This window comes from Ascaphus truei, chromosome 5 (assembly GCF_040206685.1).
Source record: "Ascaphus truei isolate aAscTru1 chromosome 5, aAscTru1.hap1, whole genome shotgun sequence".
NCBI classification, from domain to species: Eukaryota; Metazoa; Chordata; class Amphibia; order Anura; family Ascaphidae; genus Ascaphus; species Ascaphus truei.
This window is the reverse complement of record NC_134487.1, coordinates 166,050,189-166,070,173: the sequence shown is the minus strand read 5'-3', so window position 1 is coordinate 166,070,173 and position 19,985 is coordinate 166,050,189. Positions and strand designations below refer to the sequence as shown.

Genomic DNA, 19,985 nt, shown 5'->3' with positions numbered 1-19,985 from the left:
AGTTGACAACGGTGTGATTGACTGCTTCAGAGCATATTAAATAAGGTGCTAAGTATTCATTCAATATGCTTCGAAGAGTGTATTTTGCTATGTGAACTTTTCAGTTATCACTGCATTTGTTTAACTTTTAACTTAGATGAAAATATCTTTAAAGTGATCAAACAGCCATAAGAAGCAAACTAAAGAAGTAAAAAAGCTGAAAAAAACATGAAGTAGCTGTCTGTATAAGTGAAAAAATAGTAAAAAAAAAAAAAAAAACTCAGATGCAACCCAAAGAAATGAAAAGGAATAGTAAAAAAAACAAAAAAACTGTGAGACCACTTAAAGAATAAGGCAAAGCACCTGTAATTAGGCAACTCTCTGGTGAAAGTTTGTACTGTATATCAAGGCCTGGAAAATCTCCAGTGCTTTCCAAGTTAATGGACTCATTTACATAGGTTTGTTGTGTAAATTACATGAGAGAGAGTGATAGATAGAATAGAGTGACATAGACCATGTTAATGGGAGTGAGTGTGACTGGAGAAATCTCTCTGGTTTTATTTTATCACCTGTTTGAATCCCTGGTTTGGTTACTGTTTTTAGCACTGATTTTGTAGCCCTCCTTTGATTCTGTACTCTATTTGTGTATGCTAATTACTTGGGTTTTTTTGGGGTTGAAAATCATGCTTAACTAATTTGTTATCAAATTAGTTGAAAATGTAAACATTTTGTTCGGGGGGATCTCCAAAAATGTTTTGCTACGCCAAAGCTGCTTTTCTTGGAGTTTATTGAATAGTGACCTAAGTCTTATGAAGGGGAAATAAACCTACTTTAGGCCATATTTAGAAAGCAGTCAAGGGGCTTTCAGGAGTACGTGGAGTTTAGAAAATATGGTCCAATATGCCTCCTTTTAAAGTTAGAACTAAAAAAATATATTGCCATAAAGCTATTGCTTTTTTGTCATCCACTCATCCAGATACCCTTCAAACATCTGTTCATCAATAAAAAATGTGTTGTGTGCTCAATCTGTGCTTTCATAAATTTGTCTCATGTTTCATTTGTCTATTTATTGCTCACTACTAATTTGCCATCATCCATCAATGAAACAACCCAACCTTTTCAAATTGAAAACTTATGTGGGCTGTGTGAGTCTCCTGGGATCCAATGAATGTGCATTATGATACTGTGATAAAACAGGCGGTCTGGCACCATGATTACTGAAGAGATGGTTGGGTTGGAGAGACTATTTAGACACCAACATATTTCTTTAGCACCCTGGTTTTCACTTCAGTCCATAATAATATCTGTATGCTTTATGAGTAACCTCCGTAGGTGTTTAATATCATTTTTTCAAAGCCTAAAAAACACTTCATACTGTATATAAAATGTGTTTACAGTGCGTTTTATGTAGGACAATTTATATAATAATTCAGCAAAATATCCAAGTCATTGAAATATTGCCATCTCCTTGAGGTCATGTTGTTCTTCAATTACAGGGCTGATTTTGATCAGTACTACCATGATAAAAATAAAGGAGGTACGTTTTTGTTCCCAAATGTCTAACAAACACCACCCACTAAATTAAGTCAAAGTTTAAAAAAAATCCCTTTCGCATCCCAGCTACTTTTTAATAGGAAGAAGCAATGGGGAGAGGCAATGGCATGTGTCTACTTACTAAGTGAAATAGGATGCAGACATATTACACCAAGCAATGTATTGCTGACCCCCAATGTTGCTGGCAATGAAGGGGTTAAAGTCACAGATTAAATTAATGGGAGTCCTGGAATATACAACATTGATTTTCTCGGATGCAAAGTATTAAAGACAACAAGGAAACACAAATGTTGCTCTCTTACTTCATTATTCATTTTTTGGTTAATTCACTAATTATTGCAGTAAATATGTTTTTGTTGTTTTCTAGTTTCTTGTAATCAGATAAGTTGTTTAACTTTGAGACACAAATAATATGAGCATTATTTAATATTGTTGGTCACAAAAAGTAGGTCAATTGAAATCCAGCAAGTTGATTGTCTCAACAAAGGGACATTAAAAATATTACCAGTCCTATGGCCATCTCTCAAAGGGACAGTGGAGAAAGCAACAGCGTTATCAGTAGACAATTACAGCTGGGTAAGTGGGAAATGAACTCACAAGGTTCTATATCAATGGTTGGAGTGGCTCAGTGAGTAAAGGCAGGGGAGCCTGGTTCAAATCCTAGAGTACGCTCCTTGTGACCTTGGGCAAGTCACTTTATCTCCTTGTGTCTCAGGCACCAAAAATATTATTCTACACTCTACGGGGTAGGGAACCATTGCATCTGCGAAATTCTATGTACAGCGCTGTGTACACAGTCAGCAATATACAAGAAAAAAAACTATTATTATTATTATTATTATATCAAATCCAAACAAACTAACCAACACAACAACTCCTTCAAGTGGTTTCAAATGTAACTTCAGAGCAACCCTTCAACCCAAAGTAGCAAGCAGCATTTACTTTAAATGATGATACAATACATGATTATTAAAAATGCAGACAAATGCAATGCAAACATGGAGAGCAAAACTCAAAGGTATGTATCATCTCTAGTAATAAGTAGTAGTAGGAGTAATAAGACTGCATGAGCCAACATTTCACTGTATTCATTAAAGAAAATTAGAAAGATAAAGGAATTTAAAAATAAAAATAAAGCCCTTTGCGGGAATACAGGCTAAATTGAAAATGATCTACTTACAATATCAGGACATTAATTGGCACTTATATCTTAGACAATAATTTGCTACCAAGGGTTGCCAACTAAAAATTCATGAACATCTTGCCTGCTTTTATTTTAACATTATTTCTAAAACATAATGCTTTTTTGCTTTTTTTTTTAAATTAATAAGAGATTGAGTTTTACATATCCAGGAGTAGGTCAATCTGTCATTCATAGAGCACTTGGCAACAATTTGGGGTTTCCAACTGCTCAAGCATAAGCATTTACTGTGAGCAATGTCATGTTCCTTTGGCTTTGTTACTTAATTAAGTTATATTGCTAGAGATTGTTTCATTTGACCCAAAGGTATAAAGAACAGCTGAGCTGCAATTTGCTAGGATTTCCTAATGTCATGCATTCTGTGAATAGAAATTATGATTTTATCAATAAAATAGCAATAGAGGAATCTTTAACTGCTTTACATAATTACATATTAGATGAGGTTGAAAAAAGACACACATCCATCAAGTTTAACCTATGCTAAATTTAGACAACAGATACTTTGGGGCCTATGCAGAGAGCAGCGCTATTTCGAAATTCGCCATTTTTTGGAGAAAATCGCGCAGAAAGCAGCAGAAAATGGCGAGTTCCGAAAAACGCGCCAATTTTTCTTTTCTAGTTATAAAACTCGCCTCGCGGCTGGCGAGAACCTCAATCTCGCCAGTTTTAAAAATATCCGTATGCAGAGAGGCGCGAACGGCATCTAGCGGCTGTTCGCGCCAATAAAATGGCGCGATTGTCTCAGTTTTAACTCGCCAGAAAAAACTGCCGCTCGCGGCCATTGCAAAGGGAAAAAAAAAGCCGCGAATTTGTTTTAACACATTTCTGAAGCGCGCATCTCGCCAATTTAAACTCGCCACACGCATCCATGTTAAACATAGCAGAATTCGCACTTTTCTGCATATGGAGATTAAAACTCTCCAAAAAAGCTACTTTTTAATAAATTCGCCAATTTTAAAATTCGCTGCTCTCTGCATAGGCCCCTTTATCCTATATCTATACTTACTTATTAATCCAGAGGAAGCCAAGCAGAAAACCCCAGTGACATATCATCCAATGATATCTCATAAGGGAAAAAATAAATTCCTTCCCGACTCCAAGAACTTTACCTATTGTATAGTATTTTAAGTCCTGCACTAACCCTACTTATCACTCTATTGTGTATAATTTCCAAAAGCACTAGATTCATTATTGGTGGTAACACCTTCAAAAGGACAAAAAAATAGTTTTTCATAAATGTAATGCTACAGTATGTGCAGAGCTTGTGCAGCCTCACAGGGCTCTTTATAATGTGCATTACTACTTTGCAATAAACCAAATCTACTATTTATTAACTGTACTTACCCATGTTTAATATGAAATATATAATGAAGGCTTTGCAATGCCCCTCCTTATATCGCAGCCCTAATTTCTCGCTATATACCCTGCCTAACTTTTGCATTCGGCTGAAGGATCTCTTCAATCTATCCCTTTTGTATAGAAAACCCTCCCCTACCTAAAAACTCTCTCATTCACTGTCCCACACCTCTGGAATGCTCTGGAATGCCATTCCCCTCAATAGCCAACTAGCACAATCTTGCTACATCTTTAAGGCCCATCTTAAAAAACCACTGTTTGATTAAGCATATGGCTAGCTCTCTTTGCTGATACATCTCATACAGTATGAACGGACCTTGACCCCTTTCAGGCGTACTTACCAGAACAACATTTGTCTGGATGAATTGAAAATTAATTAAAAAATTACACTTACTACTATTTTATCTATTATAAAAACAGCATACTGAACCTCCATTTTTAGTTGAAAATCACATTAAACCGTGTTTATGAAATCAGGCCATTTTGACTCTTGATACACAATTTGCATATATTAATAGAACATTTAACTACAGTGATACGTGGTTAAAAAAAATCAAAGGTTCAAGTGTATTACTCTTTATCAATTGAAATCTTATCAAAATCCATGCCCCATTTTTTTATTTTATATTTATTTTCATTTTTTTCATTTATATACTTTTGTATTATATCTTCCAATTTTCGGTATATATGATTATTTTTAAGATTTTTTTTTAAATCATCTATATTGGATTTATTTGTATTATATGTTGTGTTTTTATACACTGTATACTATGAATATTTATATTGCAGTTCAATATCCCATCCTACAGTATATGTGTTCTCATGTTTATTGATATGCATTTAGCTATTCCACCACTAGAATTGCTGTTTCGATTGCATTTGTATATAGGATTTTGCATTTGCCTGGTGGTATTCCTTTAATTGTTCTTAGCTTGTGTGTTACAATGATACTTTTTTGTCTACTTAATAGCCTTTCAGACTCAAGTGTTTCATTGTCGTCTGAGGAAGAGACTGGATAGGTCGCGAAACGCGTGGAGGACCATTTTTAGGTCAATTTGAAATCTATAATGTTTTACTAGCTACCGGAGCTGCATATATAGTACAGTCAACATCTTTAGCACACTCCCATTTGTGGAGGTCATCCTGTGTTCCAGCGTATTTCATGCCAGTGGAAATTTCCATTTGAAAACTAATTTTCTCTCTATCAGATATTATCCCAAAGAATAGGCACTTCATATTTGGGTCTACACATCATCACGAGAATCTGTGGCACACCACCAAGGCTTCAGATATTTGTAACATCCAGTGGCAAGCACGCTTTTAAATTTCTGTATTACAGTATGCTGATTTTGTTACTATGCTTGGGGCCTCCCGGGTGGGTAGCACGGGAGGATGGGTTAACTCGTTAATTACTATAGCGGTTACTAACCGCTAAGGTGATTAAGGGTTAGGGACCATTATTTTGTACTGTATTTTTTATTGTACTTGTTCTGCTATGGAAGGCAAGAACATCCTTCATTATGGCATGGGTAAGTACTGTACAAGTTTTATTTATTTTATGCTGCTGGTTAATTTATTTTAAATGGGCAAATGCACTATTATCCATATCTGGATAATTGTCATTTTGGCCATTACTGTTCTGTATGTATTTGGGGAGAGCAAGGGGGGTGTGTTTATTAGAATGTATTGCACAATTTTTTTTGTGGCACAGGATTGGTCCCGAAGGCCAGCACGGACCCGTGGGGACAACCCAGGGGCACCCGGACACCCACGGGGACCACCTGGAGGCCCCAAGACACCCACAGGGACCACTTGGTGGCCCCTGGACACCCATGGGGACCACCTGGAGGCCCCTGGACACCCGCAAGGACCACCTGGAGGCCCCCGGGCACCTGAAGTGACCACCGAGAACCCTGGAAACCCACAGGGACCATCCGGAGACCCCCGCCAGCCTCTGGTATTAATGCTGTGCAGGAAAATAAAACTTGATTTTATGCATCTCCATCTCTTTAGCGTCAACCTCTAGCTTGTGAAAAAAGATGTCGAGCTTTTACAGTACGATAAAGTTATCACTGCGTTGTGAATAGCAGTTACTGGCAAAAAAAACGTGGGTTTGCCATATCGGATGACTTTTTTTTTTCACTGACTGTTTATGGGTGATAAAAAGCCATTATAGCACGATACTGCACTGTTATCACTAGCAGAGCAAGCAGTATCGCGCTATAAGGGCATTTATCGCAAATTACTGTATTACCACTTATCACTGCTTTGTGAATCGGCCCCATAGTGTGGCAGTATTAACCCTTGTCTCATTCAGAAGTCACGTGCTCAAGGTGTGCTGTTCGAGACGAGAAGCATTACTTTTAAAGGCTATTATTTTCCTGCCACAACACAACCGTTTAGCATACACAAACATTCTTGACACCTCCATTCTTTTTCTTTAATAGGACTATCTTTTCTATCCGCTCAAGTGTATTGCATGTATCTATCAGCATTTTAGTTGAGTAGAGTGCTATTGTGTAAGCGTCAGGAATAAGTACCACTTTGTTCAATATAGCTGTTAATATAGTTGTTATTTTATTAGTACGTGCTAGTTTCCTGCTTGATATATTATTGTTATATTGCTCCTGTTTAGAAAGGTAATAAGCTTTAGGCAGCAAAGCTTTCAGAGATGTATTGTATATGTAAAGAGGAAAGAAACGAGGAGGTGAATTGTTTGTTTGTTTGTTTTCTTTGAGAGGTTTTTCTTCTCTGTATGTAGGGGCTTCACTGCTGATGATCTTTGCGTGAATGCCTACAGCTTCTTTAGCAACCAAGACTCTCTATATTTCATTACTTTATTTGCAGGTAAAATGTTTCAAAATACTGTGTCCCTGTGCCTCAAAGCATGATACTTTTGTAATATTAAAAGAAAACAAAACTTGCTTTATTTAAGATAACATGTTTAGTAACTTTGAAGTTATCTAAATATAAAAGCTAATATTTTCCCATGTGTATTCATATTATATTTTGCTGAGAATCTACTGTATACAATGTTTGGGTTTGCAAATGTTTGCACACCCAGATATACAGCGAGAAGTAAGATGAAAAGCTTTTTTAATTGACCGCAGGACATATTCCACCATTGGATTTTTTGTCTTTCAGTTTCATTTTCTCTCTACATTATTAATTTTATCTATTTCATCAGTAGCACCCCTGTGGGAATACTACTTTACTTAAGAGCCGTAGAGGGTTAACTGTAGGTATAGCTACAGTGTATCGCCTCTGTCCATCACATAGGGTGGTTCACTAGGCATAACCTAGCCACACCCACCTTCTGGTGCCTAGTGATGTCACTAAGTAATGATACTAAGTAGAATATCATATCCCTTCCCTAGTATTTATGGTAACTAGTGATGTCACTACTGGGTATATATAGTGGGGATGGGACATTCTAAGATCAGATCCTAGGAGCAACCAAGAGGTAGGATCTTGCTGTACATAGTGTAAGCCTGTTAGACTGTAACTATGTGTGTTAGTACAGTATTAGGATCACTGTTATTTTCCAGTAAAGGTAAAGTGTCACTCCTAAAGATTATGGCTCTGAGGTGTGTACCACCCACAAGAGGGGATGGCAAAGAACTCTATAAGAGGCTCCTCAGTAAGGGCCTCATTGTATCACCCCAGAGTTCCTCTGTTAGGGTGATAGGGTGTGAATCCTCATGCAAGAGGGTACCCTGCCAATGGGTCTCAGTGAAGGTGGGAACAACAGAAGCTAGGCAATGGATTGCCAGAAATATACCGCAAAGTGGAAGAAATTCGCCTCTTTGGGGGATACTGCATTAGCACCCCAAGGAAGTAGTTTGTTAATGACTGTACATGATATGATAAAGTGCTCTGTGTAGCACGAAACATGTTGGTAGGGTAATGCCTTGCCTTTTTTCCTTCAATGACTATTAAACCCTTTTATGGATAACGCACTTTCCTCCTAATTCTCTTTTTTGGATGATTCCGGTTGTGCTCTGCCATTTCTCTCTCCTACTGCATTACCCTGAGCACGAACTGAACAGACATTAGAAACTTTGGTGTGGCGTTCTTGTTGGCGGGGGGATGAGGTATTACACAGAGAGGTCTTCCTTTTCCTGTTCTACAGAGAAGCTGACTTCTCACCCAATCAGACTCTCATGATTCCGTTTTTTATACAGTGAGGTCCATTTAAGAAACAGGGGGGAAAGCAACTACAAAAACACCATATTTATCAAGAGTAATAAATACTGTACCATTCAAAGAAATAAGATTTTTGCTATAGACACATATGGCGCAGTTTGTTGTTTTTTTTCCCCGCTGTGATAACAAGATCCCACTATTTCCTGTCCCTTCGTCTATAGCTCTCTAACCTTCCTTCTGGTGCCTGTAGCTCTTTCAAAAGCAACATAAAATACAAATTAAAAGCATTGCAAGAGACAGATTAAATAACTTGAGTCAAAGGCAGGGAAGTTAAAAATGGCAAACAATAAAAAGTAATTTATTTCAAATCGTAGGTTTTGAATATTACAAAAGCTTGATTCTTTTTTCCAGTCCATACACTGTTAATTCACTATAATCAACATTTTTGAGACAGGAACCGGCTGATCTGAGGCGAATCCAAATCCGCCAAAAAACAAAAAATCGTCCATCTCTACTCTGGATCCCTTCCAAAATACACAACTCCATGCGTTAAGCTAACCATTGGTTTCTCATCCCAATGAACACAGTTTTATACTGGAAAGCATTCTTAGGGGTTAATACAGTAAGATAATTCAAACATGTCTAGGATTGACATAAGGCAATCCTAAATATGAATGAAAACCAAGGATTTAATAGGGTCTGATGTTTTACAGCAGATAGGGATATGAGCGGACTACAGTAGGTGGGACAAGTGGTTCTTAAATGCCACCAAATGTTATGTTTCTATGTAAGCAGAAAAGTCAACTAAAATTTGTATGCATTTTTAAATTAATTAGTATTCTTTATCATTCATGGAGTAGGTGAGCTAACATTTTAGGAACCTGAAAAAGTTATATTAAAAAGTTCTTGCAGATGATGCATCAAATGTTATAGCTATTCATCTCATTCCCAGCAAACTCATAGGTCCATTATTCCCTGATAATATAGCACCTGACTGAGATTTATAGTATGTTGGCATAATTTACAAAGGCATATGCATACTGTATGTGTGTAAAATCACACACTGCTTTCTATTCACTAGATGTCAGAACTTAGAAACTGCATTCTGCAGCGTTTTGTTCTATTCCTGGGATCTATTTAGTATTTTACACATCAAATGCTTTGTTCCAGGTGAATAATATGCTCATGTGATTAATGTTTTTATGGCTCATTGATATTACCAGGAAGAATCATTGTAAATTCTGACAGATACGGTATGTAAGCAGACAGCTTGATCATTTAGGATTTGAAGTACAGGTTTGACTTTTATTATAATTTATAATCATTTTCATTTGACTTTAACTAACAAAATATGTTATCACTTCATAACACTGGGGTCTATGACAAAGGCAATTTTAGGGTAAGAGCAATGTAAAAACGTAATTTTAATTTTATTTTCCTTTACGTCAGTGTAAAGTATGAAGGTCTTTGTCAGCCATCAGCATGAGATTTGAGGGGTGTCAATAAGAGGAGTTAGGGATGCACAGATTATGAAATGTATCAAATTGTACCCTTTTACAGCATTTTTTCTACTTTCAAACTGTCAAAACTCTGATAAATTTAGGGTATAATAACTTACTGGCTTTCAAGTTTCAATAACCTGTACTGTAAGAAATGTTTTACATTCAACAGAAATACTTACCAAAAACGATATAGTCTATCAAACTATGTTTCTCTGATGGATAGATCAAATAGATTGATTTAATATTCTGCGTCACAACCACGGGGTTAGAACTCAGAAAACCAACATTTCTGAAATCAGTATATAGGCTGAGGGATCCTAAAAGTGACCATACTGTCTGGTCAAATTAAATGGTAATGTGTTGCCTCCAGCTAAAAGCAGCAATAAAAAAAGTACAGGAAAACAAAATGAGAACATACCCAGCCTTGTATTGCCTGTGTTCTGGGAGTGACAGTTCCTGTTACTTTCTTTTGTTAGACACAGAACTGTGTCCTTCAAGGCCTTCTAATAACCTACAAGAAGCCACCATGAACTAAAGTTTGGAATGGGTTGAACGAGGGACAAGCTGTCCTTTAGGGAGGTTCTGCAATAAAACCATCAGGTCATTTTTTAGCTCACGAGATTAAACACAGAATCAGGATGTATCTCACTAATTAAACAAGCCCCTTGTCAACATTTGCTTCATGTTATTGAAACTAAATGAATTCTCCACTCCTACAAGGAATATAAAATAAAAAAAAACATTAATGGAAAAGGTAATCAAGTGAAACAACCAGCTAACTGCTTGCAGTATTTATGAGGCCAGAAGCACTACATGAAATGATATAATGCATTTCATTTAATAGTCATAAAGGAAGGCATTTACCCAAGTTAAATCTGATCATCAAGACCCTTTTCAGCACTAATGAATTTTGTAGAACAAGGACGCATCCTGTTATTTCATGAAAATGATTGCGACAGGGAGGACAGGGACACCTTTGTCCCCCTGAACGAGTATGTGGTGCAAAAAGAACAATGTTTCTATTAGAAAAATAAGGCTTAAGCATAAAAATATTAAACATGTTTGTGAGAATTTACATCAAGCATTTTAAAATCCTTTTATTTCCACACAATCTAAGCTTATAATAGAAATTGCTATGAAATACACTGAGCATTTGTATTGCTGGAGGTGTTTAGGCTTTACTAAGTAACACCGTATTTTGCGGTGACTCACTTCAAGAATTAACAATGCAGCCTTGAGTTCCTTTGGTTTCAAACTTGAGATGGAGTTTTCCAGACCTAAAATAAAGCTGAAAATGGCACAACTTTCATATCTTTCCTTTGCCTTTCTAAGAGTTTTTGGGTCATTGTGGGAAATATTTATTCAGAAATTCTACTTAATTACACACCTTCCACGCTGGAAAATACCTTAAGACCCATTCTAGTTAATGAGCCAGAAAAGGCCATATTTTACTAATCTGTGTGACTCCATAAAATACCTTCTGGGCTGGAATACACCATATTGCCCATTCACTTGAATTGGTGGTAAGGGGTCATATTTACTAAGCCGCGTTCAATGTTGACTTTTGGAGATACATTGCTTAATAAATATATTTTAACAATTTGTGTAAGGAAAATGATATAAGGTCTGCCCTATTATAGAACTATGTATTTATTAAACAGCTTGCAACTTATGTATAAGCAACAACAAACAGAGAAAAGAAACCTAGTTTGGGCACTCTGATACATCTATTGGGTGAGGTATGAAAGATTTAAAACAACTTTAATAAACCACTAAATAAAATATTGATGATTAAAACGAGTATTAAATGCTATGATCCTAAGGTCTGAACCTGTGATACCAAGTTCTGGATCAGTTATGCGGATGGCAGAAACACTCAATAAGGAGTGTCCTGCAATCAGAAAGGTGAGTATAATACAAACACCTGTATGAGTAACCAGAGGTGTAGAACACAACTGTTTATGTAGGTCTCAGTGCACATATCCTGAATTCATGATATATGAAAAAAAAAAAATATATATATATAGCAACCACACAAATGGACACTAGCTTGGTCTGCCGATAGCCAAGAACAGTGATTGTGGCACTGCGACTCCACAGTAACTAGATAGATATTACTGGAGGTAGGGTCAGTACTTGCGGGGTATAAATGATATGTCAGGGTAATGTAATCAAAACCAGGTACCTAAAACGATGGTATGTCTTAGGTATATTCAAAACTGGGTATGTGGGGGTTAATGTATTCCCCAACCAAGAGTGTTATGGCAAGTATAGCACTGATGCATACATAAACTACACTAATAAACACAACAGGCACAACTCAATGTGTGGTATGCCTGTGACCCTCACATCTAAAGTATAACATTGAACTTGATAATATAAAGCATGGTTCATAGGAGTAACCAGGGTAAACGGCACTGACCCAAACACCTGCTCTTTTAATCAGAGCTGATCAACAAAGGGTCAGTGCTAGTGAGAGGGTAGGTAGATTTAAAAAATCATAAGTAGAGTGCACTAATGTGCATCTATCTTGTAAGTGTAGACAGATAGAGTAGCAACCTACTGGTTAGAAGGCTCCCTTGGATAATCCATTACAGAAGCCACTGCATAAGAAAACACGCTGCAGATGCCGGGAGACAATGCTGCCAGCTGACTCGCGTGTAGGCATCTGAGTCATGCGCGTGCCCCCTTGTGCCGACGCACGCATTTCGCGTAACAATGCTTCCTCAAGGCAGGTAGGAGGGGGAGGGACCCACGGGTTCTGTGAGTACCTTTATACCCCTAGCATTCAAGAGATTCCCGTCCCATTAGCTCAGTTCCGCCCCTTGTGCGTGACGTCAGAGAGTCCCTGACTGCACGGCTGATTGAAGATCGGGGAGCGTGTATCCCTCACAGATTGTAATTGACAGTGCCTGCAGTACAAATGCCAGAGTGAAGGCTGATGCTATGATAGTTTATATTATTGCAGGCATTGGGGACCTATTTCATGTCCCTAGTGGAGTGCAGGGGAGTAATGGTAGATAGTAGTATTGTAGTGTTAACAATTAATAGGTGTATGTATATGTCCACCCTTGGTACAAACAATGAATTAAAAATAGTAGTAGTAAGGACAGTGATCCTTGGGTACTAGCCTAATCCAGAGACTGGGCTAGCAGGTGGTGTAAACTAACTCACAAAGGGTGATTAATAAACATGTTCTTATTAGTTCAGGGGTACCAGAGAGAGTAGTGGGATATCAAATAAAAGGTGAGAACATGAACCCCTCGTTTAGTCCTCTAGGTGGCAGTGTCCCCAGGGTATATATCCACCGTGCTTCTTTTTTCAAAAGGTCTGTGTCCCAATTTCCTTTCCTAATTCCAGGTGAGTATTTGTCGATGCCAACAAATTTAATGGAGTCAGTGTTCCCATTCTGGCACATGTTCATATGCCTAAATACAGGGGAGTCAGTGTTCCCATTCTGGCACATGTTCATGTGCCTAGACACAGGGGTGTCAGTTTTATTCCTGATGGTGCCCAGGTGTTCAAGAACCCTTTGTTTGAATTCTTTCCTAGTTTTCCCCACATACTTCTTGCCACTTATGTATAAGCCTGGTGGTATAAAGCGACACAATATCACAACCAGTACAAAATAAGCTGCCAAGTGCTCAAGGAAAGGCATTCGTAAGTCCTGCTCGGAGTACTGTAAGTACGCAAACAGAGTCTGCCCGGGCCCTATGAGGAAAGAAATGCGTTTACCTCCTATGAGGAACCCGGGGTTGCTTGTTTTATTTCTCCTTTTAAAGTAGCAGTAAGTTTGCTGCTTAATGAATCCCAATGGTGTGTCTTTGACTGGGAATGTAGTATGCAGACAATGGAAATGATCAGCTGAGCAACAGCAAGCAAGCAATTGCACAGGGACCCGACCTTTTAGAAAAATATAGAAATGACTTTACACCATGTTACATAAAGTTTTAGAAAAATATACAAATTACTTAATTGAGGTCATTAACAAAAGTACAAAAGGTTAGGAGAGAGGAGTTTTTGGACCTTCTGTACTTTTGATCAAGGACCTCAATAAAGAAATATCTATATTTTTGTAAAACATTAGGGTTCCCGTGCAATTTCTTGCTTGCTGTTGCTCCGTTGATCATTTCCTTTGTCTGCATTGTGCATACCATGGCATTTTGCTAATAGTCATGGCATCATTCTTTTAGTAAAACTATATACAGTACATTTAAAGCAGGAATGTCTCCATTAGGCATTTTCCCATTCATTTAAAATGTAGGGTTATATGAAAGCAGCTAGAGACCATTTTTATGAACAGCAAAACACAACTATGGTTAAAATTATATTCTCTGGGAGTCTCTTGCTTCTCCAGGAAAATGTCGTCCCAGTTCTGAATAAAAGTGTCAAGAAATTATCAGCATGAATTGCTTTAAGTAATACACAAGACTATTTTTATTTCTATTCAATTAATACTTAACACTCATATCATTTTACTTTTACTGTACCAACAAAAACATATGGAGCCTAAAATTACATCTTCTTTAAAAATGAAGGGATAACTAAGGCAAACACAAACAGATGCGATCATTTATAATGCACGTTGAAATAAAATATTACCACAACACCAGACATTTATTTTATTTACATTAATTAGTCACGCAGTTTTCTTAGTGTAGCACGTTTTTGATGGATTACAAACTGGGGTATTTTATTATTCCTTGCAATATGAATGAATCAATGGCAGTGAGCCATAATAATTGCATACTTTATGAAATATCATCAACTCTCTAAATTCTTATGAAAGAGCTTCATTTATAGATAGGCAGACTTGGCCTGACCTGACTTCTCTGGTCTATTACAAATTGCAAAAGAGACAAACCCCATTCACTAATAATGTGCACTGCTTCACAAATCTTTATAACCTGGTTTCCCAGCATCAGCGTTGAAAAGCGGCTATTACATGATCCATGCTGGCTGAGTGGCTACATGCACCCACTACGGGGGGCTGTATCTCGGGAAGCAGGAGGTCCCCTGAGCTTCAATACCATGTTAAAAAATAAACAAATTTGCAAACAAAAATCGCCTGCTTGGATTGCCTCTTTAAAGCAACAGGAATCATTTGATTAAACGAGAAAAGGGAACAATGGAGAATATTAGAAATTAAGTATTATAAGTTTGATCTCTTTCTCTACTCAGTAAATACGACACCTTTAATTGATTACAGTTATTCTCTACTTGGGGGATTGTGCCTTAAACAGTTTAACAACTCTGTTTCTGTCTTATATCAATAGGTTTTATTGGAAGGCAATAATTGTTGAATTAAGTGGAGTCTAACTAATTAAAATAAGAAATATTTCTGTGTTTAGCAATTACACCTATATAAAACACTCATAAATATGATTATTATTTAGATGATTGGACGTTTACAGTAATGCAACTCATATCATACAACTGTATATTTGTTCACTTATGCTTTATGTGCCTCTGGTAAGGTGCAGCACACCTCTAATGTATTTATTATGTTTCTAAGATTAATTTTTCAATGTAAAGTGGATAAGAAACAAAAAGTGATGCACTGCTAGTTCTGATTTGGATGCCATTATCACCTAGAATCCCAGGCTGCAGAATAAACATTGTATGCTGTGTGATTATGGGATAAAGCAGGATTGGGGGACCTGCCTGACATGTGAATCTGCTCATAAGAGTTTTTTTTATCATTACTGTACAATGTGATTTTTAAATCAACTATAAAATGTTATCTCTGGACAGTCTGGAGTTGACGTTTAGAGCCAATAATGTTCATCCATACTGCTCAACTGACTGAATATCAGGGAAACTTCATGAGTTTTAGCTGAAATTGCATCATTTTCTATTTGCTCTCTATTCAGATCTTTAAAACAGATATCCCTTACTTGCTTTCCAAACTTCCCAATATAAATTTTAGAAAAGCAGGAAAACAAAGTGTTGTAGCTGCAGTTATGTTTACCTTACATAATGACGGACGATTTTTCAGCACTGCGTATATACTGTGTTGCCAATATTAGAAAGTTGTAAGCCTTTCTAACTTTTTGGACTGTGCAAAATTAACTAAGCAGTAAAATGTCATAATTCACTTTCCAGCGGCAGAAGAAACCTTATCCCTATATGTATCCCTTTGTCTGTAATGGGATAACATGTTTTTTATTGTATGGCAATACACCCATTAGTAAATGTGGTCCTTAGACTGTTCTGCAATTGGATAACAGGTCCTGTTGAGAACTCTAAATGCAAAATAGGCTCTATATGGCCATTTACTAAGGGAAGCTACAGAATATGAATGCTTGTAAGGATATGGGGATTAGGTCAATAACTAAATACGTTGTAAAATATTTTATGATGAAGTTATTTATTTATTTAAAAAATGTTTTACCAGGAAGTAATACATTGAGTGCAACCTCACATTTTCAAGTATGTCCTGTGCATAGAATTATGATGACAAATAATACATGGGTACAATACATAGTTACATAAGTGAACAGGGTATACATTATATACAGTACAAGACATTGCATGCACAGTTAGAGATAATGTATTTTATGGGCGTATGTAACAGTTACAGACCAGATTAAAATGTGAGACAGCTTTAGTTTTGTAAGAACTTAGACTGGCGGTGGCTGTGAGAGTCTCCGGTAGATTGTTCCAGTTTTGGGGTGCATGGTAAGAGAAGGAGGAGCGGCCGGATACTTTGCTGAACCTTGGGACCATAAACAGTCTTTTGGAGTCAGATCTCAGATGATAAGTGCTGCATGTGGTAGGGGTGAGGAGTGTGTGTAGGTAGACGGGTAGCTTGCCCAGAAAGTATTTGAAGGCAAGACAGGGAAGATGAACTTTACGCCTAGACTCAAATGATGACCAGTCTAGTTCTTTGAGCATTTCGCAGTATTGTAGTTGCATTGGAGAACAAAACGGCATATTGAATTGTAGAGGGATTCCAAAATGTATTTGTGATTTTACTTCCTAAAGCTCTAAAGAAGCCCCATTGTTGCTTATTATTTTTTACAACTGACCAAATGCACGTAGACAATAACACTACTAAAATGTTGTTTTAAAACCATACATCAGCACAATTTGTCTTGTTACTGGCAATAGAAGTTTTAGGGAGTGATTGTTGCATTTAATTGCCTAATTATACTTCAGTTGCTCATACAGATAATACAATAACCTCGACTGCACAGCATTGCCTCCATCGTAATTTCAGCCAAACACAATGATTCATTAAAATAAAACAAAGGTTGTTATTTGCAACAGAATTTCATGAGATTCCGGAGCCCAGTAAAGAGAGTTCCATTCTAGGGATATTGTGACAGGGTGAAGTCAGGTACTGATAATTATGAAGAAATGTCCGGGAAGCGCAATATGTGAAAAGAAATACAATTCGTGATAGTGCAATATTGTTAAAATAAAATCTGGATTTAATATCTTGGCTCAATAGTTAATACTCACAAACGTGAGAGGGTATAAGGCACATAAAGGTATCTTTTAAGATGCTGCTCACTCGGTGGACAGGAGATGCAGAACTCAATGTTCCCCCAGATTTGTGGACTCCCAAGCACCTTAATAGAAGATACAACTGGACATAGTGCAGACCGTCTGAACAATTTATAATGGATAAGTGAAAAAGGGAGTTACACTCACATGGTATCAGTTAAAAACAAGCATTTAGATCTCTCTGGATCTCGTTGGCCAGATGGATGGTGTCTCCTCTTCCCCTCTCTCGTGGCGTGCGTTCCAGCGGTGCGTTCCACTCAACCGGAAGTGATGTCATCCGCTACGTCCACTTCCTGGGGTTTCGGCCGGCGCTGAAGAAAAACGTCACTCTACGCGTTTCACCACATAGGTTTCATCAGGAGTGACGTTTCAGTGGATAGGGGCGGTGTATATACCCTAATTCTGGGTCTCATTAGTCAGAAAAACACCTGATACTACTTTAACTCATAGTATACATCTGTGGCTATAATGAGCTATACAAAAATGCTATCTCTCTATTGCACACATATGAAATTTATAAGTTAACTCATATATGTTGTGCAAATAACATTTTTGGTATACAGTTCTTAAAAATACATATTATTTATACAATCATTTTAAAATACATCAGGTTTGTTAAAAATATATATTTGGTTAAAAATATATATATACTATTTAATCTTCAGTGCAAATATTAACAATAAAAAATGTATAAACTTTAAATATAAAATACACTGCCTAAAAACACTTTAAAATAGTTAAAACAGGTATTGCAAAGAAATTATCTCTAAACTGGAGGTATATATGTGGAAAGTGCTGGGCAAGAGGCATATTTCTAAAAAATGGAAAGATAAAATGTTAGTGCATTATAAAATCACAGAAAAGGTTTAAGATCAAATTCTAAATTCAAACCGGATGGAGATATAGTTTTTAGTTCGAACATCCAGAAGGATTCCCTTTTAATCAATGCTTTATTTCTGTTTCCTCCTCTCCAATGGGGCATAACTTGTTCGATTGCTTTAAATTTTAACCCCTTGGGGTCCGCATTATGTACCATCAAGAAGTGGTTTGGAACACTATGTGTGGTCATTTTTCGTTTAATATTTCCTATATGTTCCAAAATGCGTGTTTTTAGGGGTCTTATAGTTTTCCCTATATACTGTAGACCACAATCACATTCAATCAGATAAATAACGAAATTGGACCTACAGTTTAAATGCTGTTTTATACTATATACCTTTTTTGTGATGTTAGATTCAAAGGTATTAGTATTCTTGCAGCTATAATGGCAAGCAGTGCAGAATTTGCAATCAAAGAACCCTTTCGGTGGTTGTAACCACGTTGGGTTTTTATTTACAGTAGGACTCCTCAAAGCACTAGGTGCTACAAATTTCTTTACATTCGGTGCTTTTCTATATACCATTTGAACCTTGTTGGGCAGTGCAGTTCCTATAATGGGATCATTTCTCAATATAGACCAGTGACTGTTCAATATATCATTTATTTTGTGTGCATCCCTATTATACTGAGTAATAAAGGGTACCCTTAGCTTATCGTCTTCCCCACTTTTTTCTCTGGGGATCAACATAGACTCTCTGGATATTTGTCTTGTTTTATCCAACGCTTTTTGGATGACATTTGGCCTGTAGTTCCGTTCTGCAAACTTCCTGGACAGTGTAATTGATTGTTTTTCATATACTTTGTTATCAGTGCAATTTCGTTTCAGTCTACAGTATTGGCCAACAACGAAATCCAGGATCACTCCTAAGAACAAACTGATGCTACTAAATAAAACTAGTCAGTCCCACACTAGAACATCGAGTCCATGAAACACCACATAAATGTTCATAAGCCTCTCTCCCGTTCACTGAACCACATGTAATTTGTAGTATGATAATCACATCCCTTAGGAGTACATGGAAAAAGACTAACACGGGTATGGGCTAGTTGTGGTAGGGAGGAATGAATAGCAGTGATACCGCCGCGTCTCCTTAAAGGAAGCGCAGGCTAAGTACACCGCTACCCTCCGCCACTGCCCTCTTATCCCGGTGTCAACCACGGTCTCAGAAATCCTCTCACGGAGGTAGGGGAAGGGAGATAACTCACAGTCTTGACTCGCCGGGCTCCGGTCTGCGATGACGTCACTTGGACTGTGAACTGGAAGAGGAAGTCAGCGTGCTCCAGCCAAAGGTAAGTAATACAAAAATAGAAAGTTGCGAGGCGGTTCACTGCTGCCGCCGGGGTATGAATGTACACGCCAATTGTAATAATAAAAAAGGTTTTATTAGTGCATATTACACAGAGTGCGCTGCAGAGCCAACTCTGACGCGTTTCGTTCCTAGCAGGAACTTTGTCAAAGAGTACCCAGCACTGCGCCCCACGATGAGGGGGGCGCAGTGCTGGGTACTCTTTGACAAAGTTCCTGCTAGGAACGAAACGCGTCAGAGTTGGCTCTGCAGCGCACTCTGTGTAATATGCACTAATAAAACCTTTTTTATTATTACAATTGGCGTGTACATTCATACCCCGGCGGCAGCAGTGAACCGCCTCGCAACTTTCTATTTTTTTACAGTATTGGCCATATGGAATGTTGTTAATCCATTTATTAAGATGGCAACTGGACTGTAGGATGTAATTATTTGCATCCACATCTTTGAAGAATTTTTTTGTTTTAATAACATTGTTTTCTATATAAATTGTTAAGTCCAGGAAGTTTACAGTGGTTTTACTTACAATGGAGGTGAATCTAAGATTTA

General features: G+C 37.3%; 1 protein-coding gene across 1 annotated transcript in view; it reads right to left on the bottom strand.

The window, feature by feature from the left end:
- The window catches only part of FSTL4 (follistatin like 4), a 1,082,354-nt gene that overhangs the window by 645,485 nt on the left and 416,884 nt on the right, over positions 1 to 19,985 (bottom strand). The gene's annotated exons all lie outside the window — the stretch shown is intronic.